This window comes from Pan troglodytes, chromosome 21 (genome assembly GCF_028858775.2).
Source record: "Pan troglodytes isolate AG18354 chromosome 21, NHGRI_mPanTro3-v2.0_pri, whole genome shotgun sequence".
Classification (NCBI taxonomy): Eukaryota; Metazoa; Chordata; class Mammalia; order Primates; family Hominidae; genus Pan; species Pan troglodytes.
Window position 1 is genome coordinate 34994330 of NC_072419.2, and position 22345 is coordinate 35016674.

General features: G+C 36.5%; 1 pseudogene; it reads left to right on the top strand.

Moving 5' to 3' along the window:
• The first annotated feature begins 699 nt into the window (after nt 1-699).
• The window catches only part of LOC129135412 (protein FRG1-like), a 45600-nt pseudogene continuing 23954 nt past the window's right edge, over nt 700-22345 (top strand).

A 22345-nucleotide genomic window follows, 5' to 3' on the forward strand; every position in this document is an offset into this window, starting at 1 on the left:
CCTGCTTACTGATTTCATTCAAATTCTTCAGCGAAAACAGGACCCCGACTTGCCTTCTCTATCCTGGTTCCCATCATTCTGCTTTACAGGCCTGGCCTGGTTGCGGCTCCTCACACCAGCGCTGCACGGCTCCCTCCACGCCTCCACCCTGTTTCCTCCATCAGACAGGACTAGCTTCCTCCATCTCTATCGGGCAAAAGCCTGCCCAGCGTTCAAGACCCTCCACAGATGCCGCCTCCACGATTAGCCTTCTTCCTGACCTCTGAGCTTGTAACACGCGCCACCATAACTCTCCACCTCAGCCCACATTCCCACAGCACTCGCGACGTCCGCGGCCCTCAACATGGTGCTTCATTCTATTTTAGGGTATTTCCTGCTTGTTTCCTACACACACAGTCGCACGAGGCACAGCCCCGAGTTACCCGCGCACGAGTGGCCCGCGCTTCCAGCCGCTCCGCCGCAGGCCAACGAGGGCAGCCTAAGCCGCTTCCCGCCCCCGCGGGGACCGTCGCCAGCCCGCAGCTCTAGTGGGAGGGCATTTCACAGCGCGCGCGGCAGCCCCGCCACCGCCAGCACCGGCGCCTCGGGCGGACTTTACTCCCCTCGGGGAGGCGCGAATCCTCAGGGGCTCCTCGAGAGGGAGCCAGGGAGCAGCTGCCTGCGGCACCTTTCGGCCCTCTGAGGCCGCCGTAGCTCCCCAGCAGAAACTCGGAAGTGGAAATCTCAGCCATTCAGCGTTTGGGTCAAGACGAAGGCGGGTTCTGGACAGACGTACCCTGTCAGGGAGTGTTTACTTTGCCTCCACTTCTGTTCCTCCCCGCCCTGGTGCTGCTCTGGGTCACATACTCGTCCTGAGCCGGCTTCAGCCTCTCCGCGCAGAAGTCTCCCGGAGCTGACTTCTGCGAGTCGAGTACTCTTATGTGAAGTCTACCAAGCTCGTGTTCAAGGGAACCAAGGCGAAGAGGTGGGTCCTGCAGCGCTGGCGGGAGTCTCCTCAGTTCTTTTCGGACGCACTCCACCCCCGCGAATCCGGTGGAACCCGTGGCGCGGAGAGCTGGCTTTGTGGCATCCCAGGCTTCGCCCTGGCGCCTGTCCGGGCTGGATGGAGGCCGGACCGCGGTTCCTGGCGCCTGTGCAGAGAGGGGCAGCCTCCCGCGCGGACGACCCTGGAAACAGGATAGATGGGCGGGTGACCCGTGGCCCCGTACCCACGAGTTTGGGTCCCCTGAGGCATCTCTCCAGGCCTCTGCCTGGTGGGTCTGCGTTAGTCTGATCTTGTAGCTCATGATGATAACTTCCTTTATTAGGGATTATTCTTTTCTCCATTGTCTCTTCCTGGAAAAGTTATTGATTAATTTTTTCTAAGCTAATATGTAGAGTGAAACCAGGATGAATCACACAGTGGTTGAGGTGTATATGGGCTTTGATAGGGATATGGGTTGGAACCTGCACTCTGTCATTTACTAATTTTGTAATTTGTAGCAAATTGGTTAATATGTCTGAACTTCCATTTACTCATTAAGAGATCAAATATCTTTGAACCTCCGTTTACACATTTATACTTTCAGACCATTTTTTATACCTTTAGAATACTGTGAGGATTAAATGAGAGAACATATATGCAGTAAATAAATGGAGCCAAATGTGAGGAGGAGGTCGTAGTGGTAATTTATTAGCTCTTTAGGAGAAAAATACCTGTGCACTCATATCCCCGCTTCTTTTTTAACTGGCAGATTTGCCCAAGGTTGACTGTACATACAAATATTGAGCATTTCCTCCTGGTCTCCATGATAAACAGAGGTATTGATATTTTTAGGCGAGATGGAAAGAAAGTATCAAGGAGTGAGCTGAAGCCACTGCCCTTGAGAACCCTCTCGAGGAGTCTGGCCTCATGAAGATGCCAGAATAAGTGGCAGGTATATCCTGAATGAATGTGAGATTTTTACTCTGTGAATTTGCTGTGAGGAGTGGTGAGTTATCTTCTGAACACTTTATGATGATAATGCAGACAAGAGTGTCTTAAGATTATCGTAATAATCATAATTAATGCTTGTATAGCACTTTCAGTGTGCCAAGAAATAGTTGTAGGCACTTTGCACATTAACTTTTTTCAAATCGCTCTTGGTTTTTTATTTTTTTATTACGATGTAATTCATAATTATAAAATTTACCCTTTTGTACGGTGGTTTTTAGTATATATTCAAGAGGTTCACCACTGTCTAGTTTCTCAGTGTTTTCGTCATCTCAGAAGGAAATCTCTTCCTACCCATTAAAGCAGTCACATCCCATCCTCCCCTTCTCCTAGTCCTTGGCAACCACTAGTCTGCTATCTATGTGAAATTGCCTATTCTGAATATTTCCTAAGAAATCATGCAACATGTGGCCTTTTGTATCTGGCTTCTTTCACTTATAGCATTCTTGAGGTCCATCATTGTTGTAGCACTTGTTCCTTTTTATGGCTGCGTAGTATTCCATTGTATGGATGTAACATTTTTTTCATCCATTCATCAGTTGATGAACATTTAGGTTGTTTACCCTTTTTGACTATTGTGACTAATGTTAGTGTGAATATTCTTATGTAAGTATTTTTGTGGGAGTATGTTTTCATTTCCCTTGGGTATACATACTTAGGAGTAAAATTGCTGGGTCATATGGTAACTCTTTAACTTTTTGAGGAACGCCAAACTGTTTCCTGTAGATGCTGCACCATTTTACATTTCCACCAGCAATGTGTGAAGATACATATTACCTCTTAATCCTCACAATAGCCTTAAGAGTTAAGTTATTATCCTAACTTTTTAAGTGGGGAAACTGACTCATAGAGAGATTCAGTACTTTTTCCAAAAATTGCAGAGCTAAGAAGTGACAGAATCAGGATTTAAAATCTGGAAGTGTGGCTCTACAATCTGCTTTGAACTTTAACATAATATGTACAAAGCCTGAAGCAAATTCTCAGCGCTGTATTTAAGAGAGCATAGCAATGTAAGTCTTCCTAAATCAATAATTTATAAATGAAACAGCTTAAAAGACTTCCAAGTTTCAATCTTATGATATTTATTTATCACACAAATCAATATACCTAAACTCATCTATATAAATTATGTCCTGTAGTAAGAAGAAAAAGAGAAAAGATAAGAAGAGAAAAAGAGAAGAAGATGAAGAAACCCAGCTTGATATGTTGGTGAGTCAGTTTTCAATGCTTTATTCTGAAAAAAAGTTAACATTTCTTGAGATCTCATTGAAAATATTTTCCTAGTTAGAAATTTATGATGTATTCATATTTGTCTTAAAGTGCTTAAATATTACCTACAGTTGCAAATTCCATTTATTCTTTAGCACAGTAGATGCTACTGATGCCTTTACTTCATTATCAGAACAGAGCACAGGAGAGAAGAATTACAACTCTCTGACTTAGTAGGCACCATTAGACTGCTTAATAGCCAGAGATTCTGATACATAATTTTAAAGGCTTAATGTAAATGTTATTCAACCAAATATATTTTACAAGTTATTTTCTTTGAACATGTATACATTTTAGTTGTAGAAGTCACTTGTCTCTTAAACGAAGTATCTTCACAGGAAAAATCATTATTTTGTGAACTCTGAAACGAATGAAAATTTTAAATACAATATCAGGGTAGCCTGTAAATGATACTGGAAATAAATTGACCCAAACACACTTAACCAGCCTGTTTTCCATTTAGCTGTTTCCATACTTTTTTTTTCTCTTTTAAAACTTGGTAAGTTGCATTTTGAATCTTCATAAATTATGGTAGCTTAAAAAATATATAAAATATGGAATGGTATAAAGCTAATATTCTGGAAGAATCATTGTTTTTGAAATGGCAAATCAACAATTCTAAAATTAGGGTAAATATCTAGGGTAGATATGTAGATGTGGAATTGCTGTGTCAAAGGATAGGTGAATGTTTAACTATATAAGAAACTGCCAAAAATTTTCTAAAGTGGTTGTGATATTTTACCCTCCCACCAAGAATGAATTATTTCTCCAGTTACATCCTTGCCAAGAGTTGATGGTGTTATCAGTCTTTTCTCCCAGTCTGAGTTTTTCCCAGTCTGCGTTTCTTAATGGTGGTTTTCAGATGGACACCTTTTTTTTTTTTTTTTTTTGAGATAGAGTCTCGCTCTGTCACCCAGGCTGGAGGGCAGTGGCGCGATCTCGGTTCACTGCAAGCTCCACCTCCCAGGTTCACGCCATTCTCCTGCCTCAGCCTCCCAAGTGGCTGGGACTACAGGCACCTCCCACAACGCCCAGCTAATTTTTTGTGTTTTTAGTAGTGACAGGGTTTCACCATGTTAGCCAGGATGGTCAGAAGCTTTTAATTTTTATAAATATTAGTTTATTTTTTTTCTTTTATGGTTACTGCCTTATCTCTTTGATCTAAGAGATCTTTGCTTACCTGAAAGTCAGGAAAATATTCTACATTGTCTTTTAGAGGCATCATAGTTTTAGTTTTTACATTAAATCTGTCATTAATCTCAAATTAATTTTTGGCATGGTGTGAGCTTGGTTTCAAGATTTACTTCTTTTTTTTCATTTAACATCTTGATAGCCATTTGTGCCAGCACCACTGGTGTTTCCTTTTTCCATTAATCCAGTTTCGTATCTTCATAAAAAATCAATTAACTTTCTATGTATTGGTCTATTTCTGGACTCTGTTCTATCGATTGTCTGTTTTTCTTTTGGTATATTTCTCTTGATTGCTATAATTTCATGAAGTCTTGAGATAAGGTAGTGTGTGTCCACCAACTTTGTACTTACTATTAGTTTATTAATTTCTACAGTGAAGCCTGTTGGATTTTCTCAGAGAATAGTATCGAGTCCAGATAATTTAGGGGAGAATCAACATCTTAATATTGGGCCTCAATATTTCATAATTTTCAATGTAGCAGTGTTGCATGCCTGTTTAAAAATTTATTCTTAAGTATTTTATAATTTTACACTACTGTCAGTAGAACTTTTGAATTTGATTTTCCAGTTGTTTGCTGTCAGTATGTAGATATACAATTGATTTTTGTATAGTGACTTTGTAGTCTGATAAGTCTGTTTCACTTCTTACTTCTAATGATTTGTTTATATAGAAAACTAAGAGATTTGCAATTATGTTTCCTGTGACTATCGTTTTACCTCTTTCTTCCTAATCCTTATGTCTTGTCTTGCTTTTTATTGGTTTATTATACTGTTCAGGACTTCCATAGTGTTGAACAGAAGTCACGAGAATGGGCATAATTGCATTGTTTCCAAGCTTAGACAGAAAACTTTTAGTAGTCCACCATATGGTATGATGTCTGTAGGATCTGCAGAGAAAACCTTTATCAAAATGAGGACATTCCTTTTAAACCTTGTTTCTTGGGAGTTTTTATCATAACGATGTTTAATGCTGTCCAGTGCCTCTTTCTGTATCTGTTGAGATGATTATACAACTGTCTTCATTCTGCCATTGAATAACATTGGTTTCATTTTCAACTTTTAAACTAACTTTACATCCCTGAGATAAACCCCACTTGGTTGTGGTGCGTTGTCTTTTGGGATATTGCTAGATTTGATTTCTAGGTGTTCGTTTTTCTTCTTTATAAGATTTCTATATTGGTGTTGATGGGAGATATTGGACTTTTGTATCCTTTTCTTGTAATGGCTTTATTTGATTTTGGTGTCAAGGTGATATTGGGTGTCATAAAATTAGATGGGAAGTGCTGTCTTCTTCCCTGTTTTTGGAAATAGCTGTGTAAGATCAGTATGATTTCTTCTTTACATGTTTGATAGGATTTACCAGTGAAGTCATCTGAACCTAGAGGGTTTTGTTTGGTTTGGTTTTAGTTTTTTTGTGGGAGAATTAAGATTTTTTAAGAGATATTTTCAGATTTTTCTGTTGTCAGTTTTGGTAATTTGTGTCTTTTAGGAAAATTTCATTTCATCCAAGTTGTTGGATTTATTGGCATAAAATTTTTCAGAATATTCCTTTAATATCCTTTTAATGTCTGTAGAATCTAATCTGTTTTGCAGTCTCTTCATATTGGTAATTTTTGTTTTTCCATTTTTTCCTGGATCAGTCAGTCTAGCTGGAGGTTTATCAATTCTTTATAAGATCATTTATTTTAGATCATTAATGATCTTTTAGTACAGGGGTATTCAATCTTTTAGCTTCCCTGGGCCACAATGGAAGGAGAATTGTCTTGGGCCACACATAGAATACACTAACGATAAGATGATGAGCCAAAAAAAAAAAAAAAAAAAAAAGGCAAAAAAGTCTCATAATGTGTCAAGAAAGTTTATGAATTTGTGTTCGGCTGCATTCAAAGCTGGCTTGGGCCACATGCAGCCCTCAGCTTGGACAAGCTTGTTTCAACATTACTTATTTTCTCTTTTTTTTCATGTTTTATTTCATTTATTTTCAGTCTTTTTTTTTTCCTCCCTTTAAGTTATTTTCAGTTTACTTTGCTCTTGTTTTATTGCTTCTTAAGAAGGGAGTTAGATCTCCTCATTCCAAGTTAGTTTTAGTTATAGTCAACACATTTTTTTTCATTTTCATTCCATTCAAAATATCATCTAGTTTTCCTTGTGACTTTTCTTTTCATGGACACTTGAGTTATTTAAAAGTGTACTGTTTTTAATTTCTACTACATAGAGATATTATAGGTATGATATTGTTGCTGATTTCTAATTCATTTATAGTATAGTTGGAGAACATACTTTCTTAGCGAATTTCCATGTACACTAGAAAAGGATGTGTATTCTGCAGATGTTGGTTCAGGGTTTTTTTGTTTGTTTGTTTGTTTGTTTGTTTTTGAGATGAAGTCTCGCTCTGTTGCCCAGCAGGCTGTAGTGCAGTGGCGCGATCTTGGCTCACTGCAGCCTCCACCTCCCAGTTTCAAGTGATTCTCCTGGCTCAGCCTCCGGAGGAGCTGGAATTACAGGCACCTGCCACCATGCCTGGCTAATTTTTTAAATATTTTTAATAGAGGCAGGATTTCAGCACGTTGGCCAAGCTGATCTGAAACTCCTTACCTCAGGGGATTCGCCCACCTCGGCCTCCCAAAGTGCTGGGATTACGGGCATGTGCTGTGGCGCCTGGTAGTGCAGTGTTTTTTAGATGTCAGTTATATCAGCTGGTGGAGCTTGTGACTATGGACATCTTCTGTGTCCTTACTGATTTTTCAGTCATCCTACAATGTATTGAGAGTTATGTTAAAATCTCCAGCTGTAATTCTAGATCTGTCTACTTGAGCAGTTTTTGCTTAAAGTATTTTGAGGCTGTCATGTGTACACATTTAGGATTGTTAAGTCTTCCTTATAAATTCAGTCTTTCATTTTCATAACATTTTAACCTTTATTTCTGTTAAATGTCTTGATGCCTAGTTAAATTATTTGACCACCCTTTTGCTCCTGTCAAGCCTGGGCCTTTGTTAGTTTGTGCTTATTTATTAGGTTTTTGCCTGTAGACTTAGACAGTGACTCTTACTCTAGGAAAGTTTCATCCTCATGGGCCTCAGCCACATGTTCTAGGTATATTTGGTGAGTTCTCTCCACTCTGCTATGTCCCAAATTTGTGTGATCTCTGGCATCTCCAGTCAGCCCTCAGAAGTGCCAGCCACTCTGCATGGGCCTTGTGGAGCCTGTCTACTGTATGCACTCCCCCCAGCCCTTGGCCCCAGACCTGCAGAGAACTTTTGCATACTCTTTTGAGGCCTCACCTGTATGTTGTTCCCTCTTCTCCAGCACCTTATTCTATAAACTCCAAACATGTTAGCACTGCAAGACTCTCAGCTTAGTGACAGTGACATTGCCTCATTTTTGGAGGTCTCTACCTCTCTCTGCATGGTCAAGAAACTGCCATTGGGCAGAAAACAGAAGTGTGTGTTAGATTTGCCTCCTGTGTTTTCCTGTTCTCAAATATCACAGTCCTGTTCTGCCTGTGTTCCAATCCCCAAAAACAGTTCTCTCAAATATTCTATCCAGTTTCAGTTTTCTCATTGGTCATGGTGGGAGGGGAAGTCCATCTTGGCTGGAAGAGGAAGTTCTGCATCTTTTTCTCTTTGTCCTTCCACCTTCTTTTGCATTGTGGATTTTCTAAACTCGCCGTAAAAATAAGCATGTGCCTATTTGTGAAGGGAAAGAAAAAACCTTTTAATTTTTTAAAGCTGTTCTGTTGGTTCCTCACAAGGATCTGAAAGGATTGGTAAACAGGATGAAAGAAATTCTGTTTTTCACATGGAGAATACCATGTGTGACATTAATAAAAATGAGCATGTCTGTAAGCAAATAGTTTCACTGAGCTCTGCTAGATTCAGAAGCAATTGACTTACAACATCGTAGTTTGCAAAACACAGATTTGATTTACCCAGGAACTAAAGCTAAGTAAGCTATGGGTTAATAGAAGGTCTGTGAAGGGTACTTAGACTACAGTAAGATTTGGGAATAAAATTCCATTTCCAAATCTAAGATATATCATTCCTTTGTGCCAAGCACATAATGAAGGTAGAGATTTAAGGGGGCCCTTAGCACAGAAGCACTGGGTTAATCAGAAGGTGAGGTGAGCTGTCTCACAGCCTTGATGCTAGAATGAGGGTGCCCTGGGAGTATCTTATCAGCCATGACACTGGTGCGTCGGGCCATTTTTTTTTTTTTTTTTTTTTTTGAGACAGGCTCTTGCTTTGTTGCTCAGGCTGGAGTGCAGTGACGTGATCATGGCTCAGTGCACCCTCGACCTTGTAGGCTCAAGCCATCCTCTCACCTCGCACTCCCGAGTAGCTGGGACCACAGGCTTGTACCACCATACCCAGCTAATTTCTTAATTTTTTGGTAGAGATAGGGGTCTCCTTTTGTTGCCTAGGCTGATTTTGAACTCCTGGGCTTAAGTGATTCTTCTGCTTCCACCTCTCAAAGTGCTGGATTACAGGCATGCCAGACGTATGGAAACATTCTCAACTATGTGAAAATATGTGAAAAGCTTTGTTATGCATTGTGAGACAACACAGCGGGAATGTTTCACTATCTGCCTAAGGTTTAAAAGGAAATAACTTTAAGCATGTGTCTAAATAGCAAGTAATGTTTTAGAGCGGATTCTCTTAAATTCAGCTTGGGCGTCTGCAGCATATACACAGCTTGAGCTGTAACCTGACATAGAGACAGGCAACTTCAGTGCCCACTGTTCTTAGGATCCACTGCTTTTTCACAGCTAAAACCCCCGAGTGGCACCGTTAAGTATTATGTTATGTTACTTTAGTCGTTAAACATATGAGCATACCTCCAAAGGTTGAATGTAGGCCACTTGCAGAAAGTAGGCAGAATGCTCACATTTAATTCTTGATGATACTGTGTTTAGCTTTCTTATTCTTTGAAATCTCATTGAGAAGAAATACTGGCATCTGCTCAAAGTAATTTCTTTTTCAGTTGACAATATTATAAGTAATGTTATTGTATCATTTTCCTACTTGGACAGAGGGTGAAAATTTTGAGGAGCTTCTCTGCCAGAAATTTCTTCTTCATTTGCAAAACATTAATGAGATATTATATTTAAATTATTGTATTTAATATTAAGTGTACTTGGTGAACGTGGCATAGAACATACAAAATAAAACTAATTTAAAATTATTAACTATTACATTTATAAGAAAGACTTGCTAATCATAACACTGTTCATAATGATTCTGAATAAAGCATTATTTCCTTTACTGAAAACAATTGTAGCTATAACTCAATCACCTAAATTGTCATTAGCTTTATTGCTTTCTAATCGTCTTTAGCTGAAATTTTAATTTTGATTAATTTTCTTTTTCTCCATTGGTTTTGTGTGTGTGTGGAGGTAAAATATACAGAATATAGAATTTGCCAATTTTTCTATTTTTACGTGTACACTTCAGTGGCATTTAAATACATGCACCATTTTACCTTCCCACCAGCATTGCAGAGGGTTTCAGTTTCTCCACATCCTGCCCAACATTTGTTTTTCTGGTTTTCTTGGTTTCTGTTTTCTGTTTGTTTTGATAATAGCATTCTAATGGGTGTGAAGTGGCATTGCATTATGGTTTTGATTTATATTTCCCTAGTGACTAGTGATGTTGAGCGTCTTTTTGAGTGCTTATTGACCATTTGTATATCATCTTTGGAGGAATGTCCGTGTATATCCTTTGCCCAGTTTTGAATTGTGATATTTGTCTTTTTGGAGTTCTCTATATAGTCTGAATATTAATTCCTTATAATGTATGTAGTTTACAAATATTGTCTCCATTCTCTGGGTTACCTTTTACTCTGTTGACATTGGTTCTTGATGCACAAAAGTTTTTAATTCTGATGAAGTCCAGTTTGTCTGTGTTTTCTTTTGTTGCCTGTGCCTTTGATGTTCTATATAAGAAATCATTGTCAAATTCATTGTCATGAAGCTTTTCCCATTTTCTTCTAAAAGTTTTCTAACTTTAGCTCTTACATTTAGGTCTTTGGTCTATGTTAAGTTACTTTTTGTATTTGGTGTTAGATAAGGGTCCAACTTCATTTTAGCTAAAGTTTTATGTATTTTAAAATTGATTATGAAAAGCATGAAATGTTTAGTTGAATAGAAAATTTTGTGCAGTGGAATTAACTGAATCTTTAAAACCTTTTTATTATGGAAATATCCAAACTAATCCATACATAGAAGAACATAATGAGTTCCCCATGTGCCCAGGCCCCAGCATTAATTATCAATATTTTGCCAGTCTCGTTTCATTTCATACACACTCCCACACACAATTTTTCCTAGAAAATTTTAAGTAAAATCACAGATATTACATCATTTGACCCATAAGCACATAAATGTACATTTCTTAACATGGTATGTCTTTCTCTCATCACCTGTTTTGTTCTTTACTTTTATACGTTATACTATATCATTATCAGACCTTGTAAAATTAACAAGAATTCCTTAATATGTCATATCCTGTTAATGATTGACTCATTTCTACTCTAGTTAAAGTACAATTAAGGAGGAGGTTTGAGGATATTTTTTAACATTAAGATATAAACTTTTATGACAACTGCTAAAATAATTGTTGCTAGAGTCTAACATTTCTATTGGCAAATTGGAAATTAGTATACATAGACATAGATTCTGCTCATTTTACTTTCAATCTAAAATTGTAGTTAAGATTACTGGCCAGGCGCGGTGGCTCACACCTGTAATCCTAGCACTTTGGGAGGCAGAGGCGGGTGGATCACGAGGTCAGGACTTCAAGACCAGCCTGGCCAATGTGGTGAAACCCCGTCTCTACTAAAAATACAAAAAAAATATTCGGGCATGGTGGCAGGCTCTTGTAACCCCAGCTACTCGGGAAGCTGAGGCAGAGAATTGTTTGAACCCAGGAGGCAGAGGTCGCAGTGAGCCAAGATCGTGTCACTGCACTCCAGCCTGGGCGACAGAGCGAGATTCCGTCTCAAAAAAAAAAAAAAAATTACTATGCTAGAAAGTCTTCCTGTAGAGGCATTTTTAAGAAGCATTATGATAGGCATTGCCTCTGGAAAGCAGGCATGAATAGATGGCTGGGGTCTATCATGAGAGAGACCATTCTCCATATATCACTTTGTACCTTCACATGTTGCCTTTTGTTTTGTTTTGGTCTTTTTTTGAGACAGGACCTTGTTCTGTCACTCAGGCTAGAGTGCAGTGGCGTGATCATAGCTCACTATAACCTTGAACTCCTGGGCTCAAGTGATCCTCTTTCCCAGCTCTCCGAGTAGCTGGGTTTACAGGCATGCACCCCCATGCCTGGCTGTATGTTGCTATTTTGTATTTTAAAAACCTAATCCTGACTGTGCTGGCAGTCGCATGAATATGTGCACATACATGCAAACAAGTACATGTAAAACTGGTGAAATCTGAATAAGTTTCATGGATTATATCAGTGTCAGTTTCCTGATTCTAACAATGTATGATACTTATGCAAGATGTCATCGAGAGAAAGAGAGTAAAGGATATGTGAGATCTGCGTATTGTTTCTTACGACTGCAAAATAAAAAGTTTTTAAAACTAAGTTATAATAAAAAAGAACTTATAATAAAATATAAAGTAGAAATATCAATTTTATTTTTTAGGAATCTGGTGGACAGTAACAAACTTTGGTGAAATTTCCGGAACCATAACCATTGAAATGGATGAGGAAACCTATATACATGCACTCGACAATGGTCTTTTTACCCTGGGAGCTCCACACAAAGAAGGTTTGTGTCTGGAAGGGAAGATCCTGCCACAAGTGTAGATTTTAGGACATTCATTCACTTAGGCCAGACTCTAACTAGTCTCAAACATTTCCCAATGAAATGGAACCATTGCATTTTACTCTTCCATTTTTTTTAATTCCTTAATATTTACCAGCCATTGGCAAGTCCCTCTTTCTAATATAAGCATTTGAAAACATTCTGTGTAGTTCCAGAAGAGTATCTTTGGAAATAAAAGAATATGAACAATTAAAATAGTAAGTCGAAGGAAAAAAGAAAACCTATTTGAGTCAAACATGTTTGAATTACTTTTTTATTCAGACCTATTACCAAAACTAACCTGGGTGCATTTAACAATTTGAAGTTTCCTCATTTTCTTTAGCCCATTAGAGGAAGCACTAATGAGATACGAAGTAATTAGAAGATAAAAAGTATCATTTGGTCAGCAAGGCCATCCATTGAATAAATGAAAGCATTTAGCTTTTTTAAATAAGTGCTTATTTATGACTGTATTTTAAAACATAAAGAGAAGCTATCTCGAGAGTTATTAAACATTATATCACCCTGTCTTACTCAGTGTATAAAATTAGCACTGTAGTTAAAAGAAGGTAAAATAGATCTTGATTCCAAAGATACAGTATTACAGTGACATCAGTATATCTGAATATTCTTACATTTAATTGCAGAAGAAAATAGCCACATTTTTAAAGCAAAATAATGTCTTTATATTTATAGCAAATGTCAAATTTATTTTCAAATGTTTTTTCTCCAATAGTTGATGAGGGCCCTAGTCCTCCAGAGCAGTTTTTGGCTGTCAAATTATCTGATTCCAGGTGAGCTTAAGTTGTAATATAATTAGTAAGCAGTGATTTTAAAAATTTAATGCATTCATTAAAAATTTTAGTATCTGTCTTAAGCCCAAGGTAATTTAGATATAAAAAATGAAATAGCTTTTTTGAGAAGTAGATTTTGTGATCTACTTTTAGTGGATTTCCTATCAATATATAATGCTAGGCTGGAAAAAAGATATGTAAGTTAAAAAATGAAGATTAATAATTTCACACACCAAATAAGATAGATTATAAAATATATCAAATAGTTCAAAACCTGGTTCACTGTTGGTATGATATTTAAACTCACTGTTTGGAAGTCTAAAGACAAACAGGAAGACTAAAGAAAGGAATATTGTTGAAACCAGCAGAGAATGTTACAGTATCATAATGACCAAAAGAATATTTTTACTCACTATTGTTACAGTCATTTTATAAAGTAACCTTTTTTATTCTCACCTTGTGCAGAAGTATAGAATGATTCTTTGGGTAAAAGATACTGAAAGTGAATTTACATATTTTAGTAATTGGTTACATCAACATGATAATGATTTCTGTTATACAATCATTAATGTATAAAGGAGTAAACGTCAATTCTGGCATCCGAGGAGATTCTTGGTAAGGTAAAAGAAATCATAATTTTAGAAAATCACATTAAGATGATTATTTCTACTCTTTCTTTGAAAGTCTGATAAGTAGGGTGAAAGACAAAGAATAAAAGCAGAGGAAGAAAAAATTCAATAGTTTTAAACTGCTTTACAATTATAAACAGAAAAGGAATATAAAGAAAATCAACTGACAAATGAGGAAAATATTTGCAACAATCTTAATAGGCAGTGAGTTCTTACTGTTCATATGTATCTTGTATAGAATTCATAGCACTGAAGACCCCAGTAGAAAAATTGCAAACAATCAGATCTGGATAGAAAAATGAAAAAGGGACATTACCAGATAATCTAAAAAGTAAAAAGAAAAGGAAAATAAAAACAATTGTTATTCTAGTTAACTACTAAAACGCAAATTAATTGGATACTGTTTTTTTCATATCAGGTTTTTGAGTATTTTTTCAGAGTCATAATGTTTAAAAAAAAATCCATGATACAAAACATACTCTGTTAATTTGAGGTAAGAATGTAAATGGAAGCAGCATTTTCTGGAAAACAGTTTGATGACATAGTTTTAGTAATTTATTATTGAAGTTTATAACTAAAGAGGTATAATTGAAGAATGATGAATTTTGAAAATATTTGTTATGTAATATATAAGGTACAATGTTTATATTAAAAAAGCAAAATATAAAACTAAATTTAAATCTGCAGTGTCCAATATGGCAACAACCAGTCACATGTAGCTTTTTTTTTTTTTTTTTTGAAGGCACATAGTCTCACTGTGTCACCCAGGCTGGAGGGCAATGGTGTGATCATAGCTCACTATAACCTCAAATTTCTGGGCTCAAGCACTTCTCCTGCATCAGCCTCCCAAGTAGCTGGTATTACATGTGCACACCACTATGCCCAGCTAACTTTTTAAATTTTTTGTAGAGATGGGGTCTCACTATGTTGTCCAGGCTGATCTCGAACTTCTTGCCCCAAGCAATTCTCCCATTGCCTTCCCAAAGCACAGAGATTACAGGAGTGAGTCACCACTCAGCCACATGCATCTTTTGAACACTTGAAATATGTCCAGTCTGAAATTTTATATATGTACACACCCACACACATACACATGTCCTGTTTTGATGCCCTATAATTAATTTTCTCTCAGTTTTTAACTTTTATCTATCTTATTAATGTACAGAATCACCCTGAAATCTGGCTATGGAAAATATCTTGTTATAAATTCAGATGAACTTCTGTTGGGCGTTCAGATGCAATTGGACCAAGAGAACAATGGGAACCAGTCTTTAAAAATGTAAGTGCTGTTATTGTTTATAAAAACTCCCTGTCAATTTAACAGAAAGTCTGTAACAGTCAATCATAATATATTTAAAAAGAAAAAGTAGGATGCAATAGTATAATACATTAAATAGGAATAAATCAGTGAGAACATAGAGCCTTAAAGAGATCTCAAAATATAGTGCAACAAAAATAGCATTAGTACTTTTGCCCACAATTATTTCTGTGTACCCTTAGTGCCTAGATATGGATCTCATTTCCATTGAAGAACCAGTCAATTTTAGGTCACAGAGTAGGAAAACAGAATTGTTCCTAAGTATCTTCTTTGTAGCAGAAATCATGGATGCTTTCAGAAACATTACAGACTCTAAGCGAACAGTGGAGCTAGCTAATACCAAGTTGTGACAATTTGTATATAAAATATAAATAATAATAGTTCATTGAAGTAAATTATCTCTAAAAGACTTTCAGTTCATAAGCTTAAAATAGTGTATGAAAAGATTTAATATAAGAAAAAAAGATAGTATACTAATTCTTAATTTTAGTAAGTAGTTGTAGTATATGGATGTTTTTTTGATACAGAATACATAATTTCCTTTTTCTGTGTGAGAAGTAAAGATTGAACAAAAATATGTGAGTGCTAAACTGTCTTTAAAAAGTAGATAACTATATCAAAAACAGTAAGGAACAGTGGGCACCACGTAGAACAAGCAAATAGAAGATAAGCTCAGCCTTTGAGTAGCAGCTTTGGTAGTATACAATAATGAACTGAAAATAGGAACTCAGCAGTGTTTTCTAAGATGACAGATTAAACAAACATCCCACCAGAAAGAGGTAATCACTTAGACTAATTTCCTCATCCCCTAGGATAAAATCTTAAGTCAGTGACTTGAAAACTATTTTGACCCAATCCATTGAGAAATGCATTTTTACCTTGCAGCCCAGCACACACATATGTATAACTGAAGCAAGAGTTGTACTTAACAATACTTACTTATCCATGTGTTATGCACTTTGATATTTCTTATTCTCTTTTACCCTTCCTCTGTGTGTCTGTGTGTTTTCCTTTTCCCCCCCATCCACCCAATACCATTCAGGAAACACTGCATTGATTTCATTACCTGCTAATGTGTTGCAACCCTTTGAGATGATCCTACTAGTTACGATGAGATGCTTCTAATAAAAGTTACACCAGTAGAAAATGCCAATATTTCATAAGGCCAGGATGATGACTTAGATAGTACTAATAATACAACACTTTAGGAAAGTTCATTTCATTTTATTTTTAGGAAGGACACTAAGTTTCAAAAATTTAAATTTAAATGAAAGAGGGTCTTAAAACTCTCTTGCAAAAAGGACTCAGCTGAATAATCTGTGACAGAGTTTTAAATCGCCTTGGACCCCACCACCATGTTCCAGGGCTCACCCGGAGCCATCCAGATGAGAGACCACCCAGCCCTTGTGACTTGACTAAGAAATTAAATCGATGTTATCAGCACGTTTTTAACTGGATGTGATATAAGGTTAACATATTTTGTAATCATTGTATTTATAACTATTTTGTCTAAATGTTATGGTATTCCAAGTTTTCCAAAAGAATCAACCAAATACAAGTTATAAATAAATGTTATATTTGTTACGGGAGTTAAGCTAACCAAATTTATAACCCAGATTTAGATACACAAGAAAATCAGTTTTTAAAGTTTTGTTTAATAGAAAGCAGTGTAATACATCAAACATTAAACAACTAAAAATGTATATGAATATTTATTTTCACACACAAAAGTCCCTCAGACATTGATTCTTAAATTAAAAACACCAAAGGCATTGTATATACCTTTTCATGCTTTCTAATTGTGAAGAAAATAAATTTTACTTAAAATGCTAATATTTGAATAAAGTATGCATTCATAATTATGTTCTCATCTTTAAAGTTAATTTTTCAAACAGAACTAAATCAGTTTTATCTTCAGTAGGTCTTTTAGAAAGGAAGCAATCCTACCTCATCTAATTAGAATAGTCCTACTAGGAAGATACGCTACAAATGTTTATTGTGGTAACCTTGAATAGTAAAATGAAAGGTGATTTTGGTTTCCTTTTCTATATGTTCTTGTATTATATTTTTCAGGTTTTTCTCTAAGTTCTTTTCTGTGATTTTTATATCAGGGAGGAAAAATTAATTCAGTGTAAACACTTAATGTTTCTTCTACAAGAAGTATCCTCATGGCTATTTTGTTATTTTGTTTCACTTAGGGGAAAATGGCTTTGTTGGCCTCAAATAGCTGCTTTATTAGATGCAGTGAAGCAGTGGACATAGAAGCAAAAAGTAAAACAGCTGGAGAAGAAGAAATGATCAAGGTAATGATGACATTTTATACAGATGACTGCGTTCACACATGCGATGTGACTGTATCTCTTTAAAATGTTAAGTCATCATTTACAGTCACTTTAAAGATTTAGTTAATGGCTTTTTATAATGTGGTGTTTCAAATAGAGTCATTTTAAATTATAAATCCCATAGTTGATGGCTTGTTTATACAATGTGGTAGAGAAATCAGTGCATCTAGGAGCTACCCTGCCATTATCTCCGTGGATTAGTATCTTTTTCTGGTATTTCCACGTGCTCTTTTTAAGCTTTCATTTTCTTGTTTTCTTGCTTGTACTTTAAAATCTAATTTTTAAAATAGATAACGTGTACACGCGGTCCAACATTTTTAAATAAAAGCATATGAAGATGAAGACATATGCCTGCCATGCATCTTGCTCACCTGTTTCCCACCTCCTTTTCCTCTTTCCCTTTGTTTTTTTATAGCCTCCTAAAATTTCTTTATAAACATATGAATATATTTATAATTTTCAACTGTTTTACACTAAAGGCAGCCTCCTCTATAGTCTTCTCGACTTTGATTTTTTTTCCTTAAAATTGTATCTTGGAGAGTTTTCTATATTAGTTTGAATGTAGAAAGTTTTCTCTTTTTCTTGCTTTTCCTCTCTTTCTCTCTCTCTCTTTTTTAACAGCCACATAATATTCCATTTTAGGGATGTACCTTAATTTATTTAGTCTTTTGTAGATGGAAATTTAGGCTGTTTCCAGTCTTTTGCTCTTATAAACAGTGCTGCAGTATATAATATTGAATATGCATCAATTTGTAGATGTGCGGGTGGACTTGAAGATAAATTTCCAGAAGCAGAATTACCAGGTCGGGGTATACACGTTTGTATTTATGTAATGCTTGAGCTTCTGTGATGATAATCACTCTATGAAACATAAAAAATCATAGCAGAACTACTGGGGCCTTAGCCCTTACATTTTAAATAATTTTTTTTAATAGTAACCATCTTCTTTGCATTAGGAGAAACATGAATCACATAAAACATGATTTTATTTTATTTTTAAAATTTGTGTGCATCACTAAGCTGGAAATAAAAGTTCCTTATTCCAGGCTGAATTCCCTCATCCGTAGTCAGACGCGTTAGCTATTGCACCAGTAGCCTGTGGCCTCCCTAATCCTACTCTTTGTTTTACATCATTTTAAAAGTTATACAGACATCTTCATTTCAAGGTGAAATTCTAAATAATACTGTTAATATAACCTAGATTAATCAGGTAGTTAACTGGAATGTGATGAAAACATTTAAGGCTTAATTTTTTAGACTTACAAAAGCCACTGATCTTTAATGATAAACATATACCAGGATGTGTCTAAAGAATAACTCCCCCCTTCTTGACACATGGCTTTTCTGTGTCTTGGCATTCCACCGCACTACTGAGCATCCTGAACCTTGCTTTGTTTGTCTCTGTTGGGAATCACAGGTTGCATCCAGTCTGACCCAGGTTTGCTCTGTAAGGCATTGTGGGGGCCAGAGTGGAAGGCTCTAAGATAGTGGACAAATGCCTTTTCTAAAATGCCTTCGTTCTTATAATTAGAGCATAAAAATTAATGTTACATTTTTCTCTACTACCAGTGTAATTTAAAAGCATCTATCAATTCTCTGTACGTGCTTCATGTTAGATTTCCGGTCATATGTTTGATTTTCTTTTTAGAATAGTCTTGATTTCAGATAATTTCAAATCTAAAGCTCAAATAATTTCAATCTAAAATGTAGGTTTTTCTTACAGTTAGAGAAGAGAAAGGTTATATTTTTTCGTTGCATGCATCGGGCACATGCGTTGTAGTCTTGAATTTCCATAAAGCTCCTGTGAGGTGGATGTGAGCTCAGCCTTACAGACAGGAAGACAGCCTCTGACCCTCCTTACATCCTCGTGGTTTTTGTCAGTCAGTTCATGGAAATCACAGTGATTTCAAGGTGTGGTAAGACAGGATGAGTACCCAGGCCCAGCTGACTCCAGAGGCCACTCTCAGTATTTCATAGCAAATTGCTTCTCAGGAAACAGGTCATTGAGGAAATGCAGATGGGTTTGTGATTACATTTAATTTTATTTATTTATATTTTATTGTATCATGTGTAAATTATTTTACATCTGGATATCATCACAAAAGTGTTATTGAAGGCAACAATTGCAAGTATATGTGCAGTGCTTTGCACTTATACAAAGATACAAAGATACACAAAGATTGAGTTTTTCACTATTTAAAGCAATTTTCAGATGAAATACAAAGTTTTCTGGGTCTCTTTGTTTAGTCAAGTACTTGGAAGCTCTGAACAGTGATTATTTAGGACTCTTTTCATACCATTTAATTGCAGGCTCTCCTAATCTCTGTCAGCCCTTCACCTTTATGACCTTGCCTTATCTACCAGAACACAGATCCCTCTTACTAAAGGTAGCATTGTGTTACAGGCCCTAGCAGGGAATGTTTTCAGGTCTGGGACCCCTCTAATCAAAACTGTCACAAAGATGTCATTGGCACAAACACGTTATTTGTCATCACTTTCTAAGCAGCCCTGGAACTGGACTCTGGCCACAGAGATCATTTAGGAGACATGAGTGCTTACCATTGCCAATTGCCTGTTCTGTGGGCAATCCTAATTGTTGAATGCAGATCAATTAACTAATGCTATGTGATAGTAAACATCTGTCCAAACTTAGGAGAATATAAGAAGCCAGTAAAAGAGGTGGGTTCCAATTAATTAAAAACAAGTTGTGTAGTGTTAAAAGTTTTAATACTTTGATAATAGTCTGTGCAATGTAAAATAGCTATTAAGCTTTCAGTCTGATCAAATGAACACTTGTCTACTAGGGATAATTTGATCCTAGTGTATTCACTTGGAGGACAAAATTAAATGAATGATTTCTTTATTGCCTAGCAGGATCTGATGTGTAAAATGTTTCTGAAATAATTTTGTCTGTAGTGTTTCTGACACAAGGGCTACGGAGGAAGCATGTGATAGCACTTACTCATATAGATTATATATATGAATTAAAAACACATAGCCAGAACCTGTCTTTTTCTGAATATAGTTGCTCAGTTAATTTTTTCTTCTGCATAAGAAATCATCTCGAATATTCTTATGTGATACGTAAAGTGGGGAAGGTGGAAGATAAACACATAACCCATTGGATTCTCTTTTCCAATATCTAGATTAGATCCTGTGCTGAAAGAGAAACCAAGAAAAAAGATGACATTCCAGAAGAAGACAAAGGAAATATAAAACAATATGAAATCAATTACGTGTGTGTATACTTTTCCTTTTAGACCTACAGATTTGACAGTGAAGTGCTTCTCAAAGTGCTTTCAAAATAAATTACCTAATTAGGTGGGGATGGTGGTGCATGCCTGTAGGCCCAGCTACTTGGGAGGCTGAGACAGGAGGATTGTTTGAGCCCAGGAGTTCAAGGCTGCGGTGAGCTCTGATCACCACTGCATTCCAGCCTGGGCGACAGGGCAAGATCCCGTCTGAAAAAATAAAAACTGATGGACAAGAAGAGGCAACACGATGTAGCCTCTAGGACAGAGCACTGAGCTAAATTCTTTTCTTTTCTTGAGGGTTCAGTTTTCCTAATCATCCTATCAGCTCCCAAAGGTACTCAGTCGGGTTAGTCAACCTCTCTATTCATTCATAGAATGGGCGTGATGCCAGTCAAAGGCTGTTCTCTGGCTAGGACACAGGGGACTCCAGCCAGCATGCCCTAATAGAAGTGGGGCCTTGTGCTACCCAGTCAATAAGTGGCCCTCCTCTTGAGATGTCAGAAAGTTCATCTTGTTGTTCAAAAGCTCCAGCTTATTTAAAAAAATATACAATTAGACTTTTTTTGTTCTCCCCCAAGACAGAGTCTCGCTCTGTCCCCCAGACTGGAGTGCAGTGCCATGATCTCAGCTCATCGCAACCTCCGCCTCCCAGGTTCATGTGATTCTCCTGCCTCAGCCTCCCGAGTAGCTGGGACTAAAGGCGCAAGCCACTGCCCTCGGCCAATTTTTGTATTTTTAGTAGAGACGGGGTTTCACCATGTTGGCCAGGCTATTCTCGAACTCCTGACCTCAAGTGATCTGCCTGCCTTGGCCTCCCAAAGTGCTGGGATTGCAGGCGTGAGCCACTGCACCTGGCCTACAATTAGACTTTTTTAATAAGTGAAAAAGAAATTAACAGTATTTATAAATTTAATAGTAAATATGTATAATCAGAGTTTGAGGTATTTTTCAATGAAGACATTTTCTTTGCAGAAAGAAATTTCAGAGCTTCCAAGACCACAAACTTAAAATAAGTAAAGAAGACAGTAAAATTCTTAAAAAGGCTCAGAAAGATGGATTTTTGCATGAAACGCTTCTGGACAGGTAGCTATTTACTTATTTTCACTATTTTTCAGTAGCCAATAGAAATGGCATGTAGAAAACCTATATTCTCTTAAATTACTGTAGTTTTCACATTTTTGTCTTTATTTATAATTTATGAGTGTGGCAATATTACCTAGAGAGGACATCATGAGTTTGGGAAAAGACTGTCAAGAAAGAATATCTAAAAATTATAACCGATTCTAAGTATATACTTTAAGAAATTCAGGTTTGACTGTATCTACTTCATAAATTTATCATTATCTTTTTATAACTATTAGAACCAGAGTTAGAAAGAAGCAGTTTGACTAATACAAAAATTATGTGGATTCTGTTAGAGTAGTTCAGGTTCCTTAAAATAAGCATATATCAACTAAAAAACTAAGTATAAAAGCTAAATAAGTGAAATTGAAGCAGTTTTATTGTAAGATTTGGAAGAGTGCAGGATGTTTATCATAGCACATTATTAATATTTATTACTCTTCCTATGTAGATAAGTGATGGCCTAGATTTACAACATAGAAAAACAGGTAGAGACGTTTAGCTGTGAGTGTACAAGTATAAATCAATTAAGTGCCAGATTTTGATAATCACCAGCTGCTCATTCAAGTCCTATGTTGCAAAGTTACTCTTACCCTTTTTTTACATTACTTGATAAAGGCAATGTTTAATTACGTATTT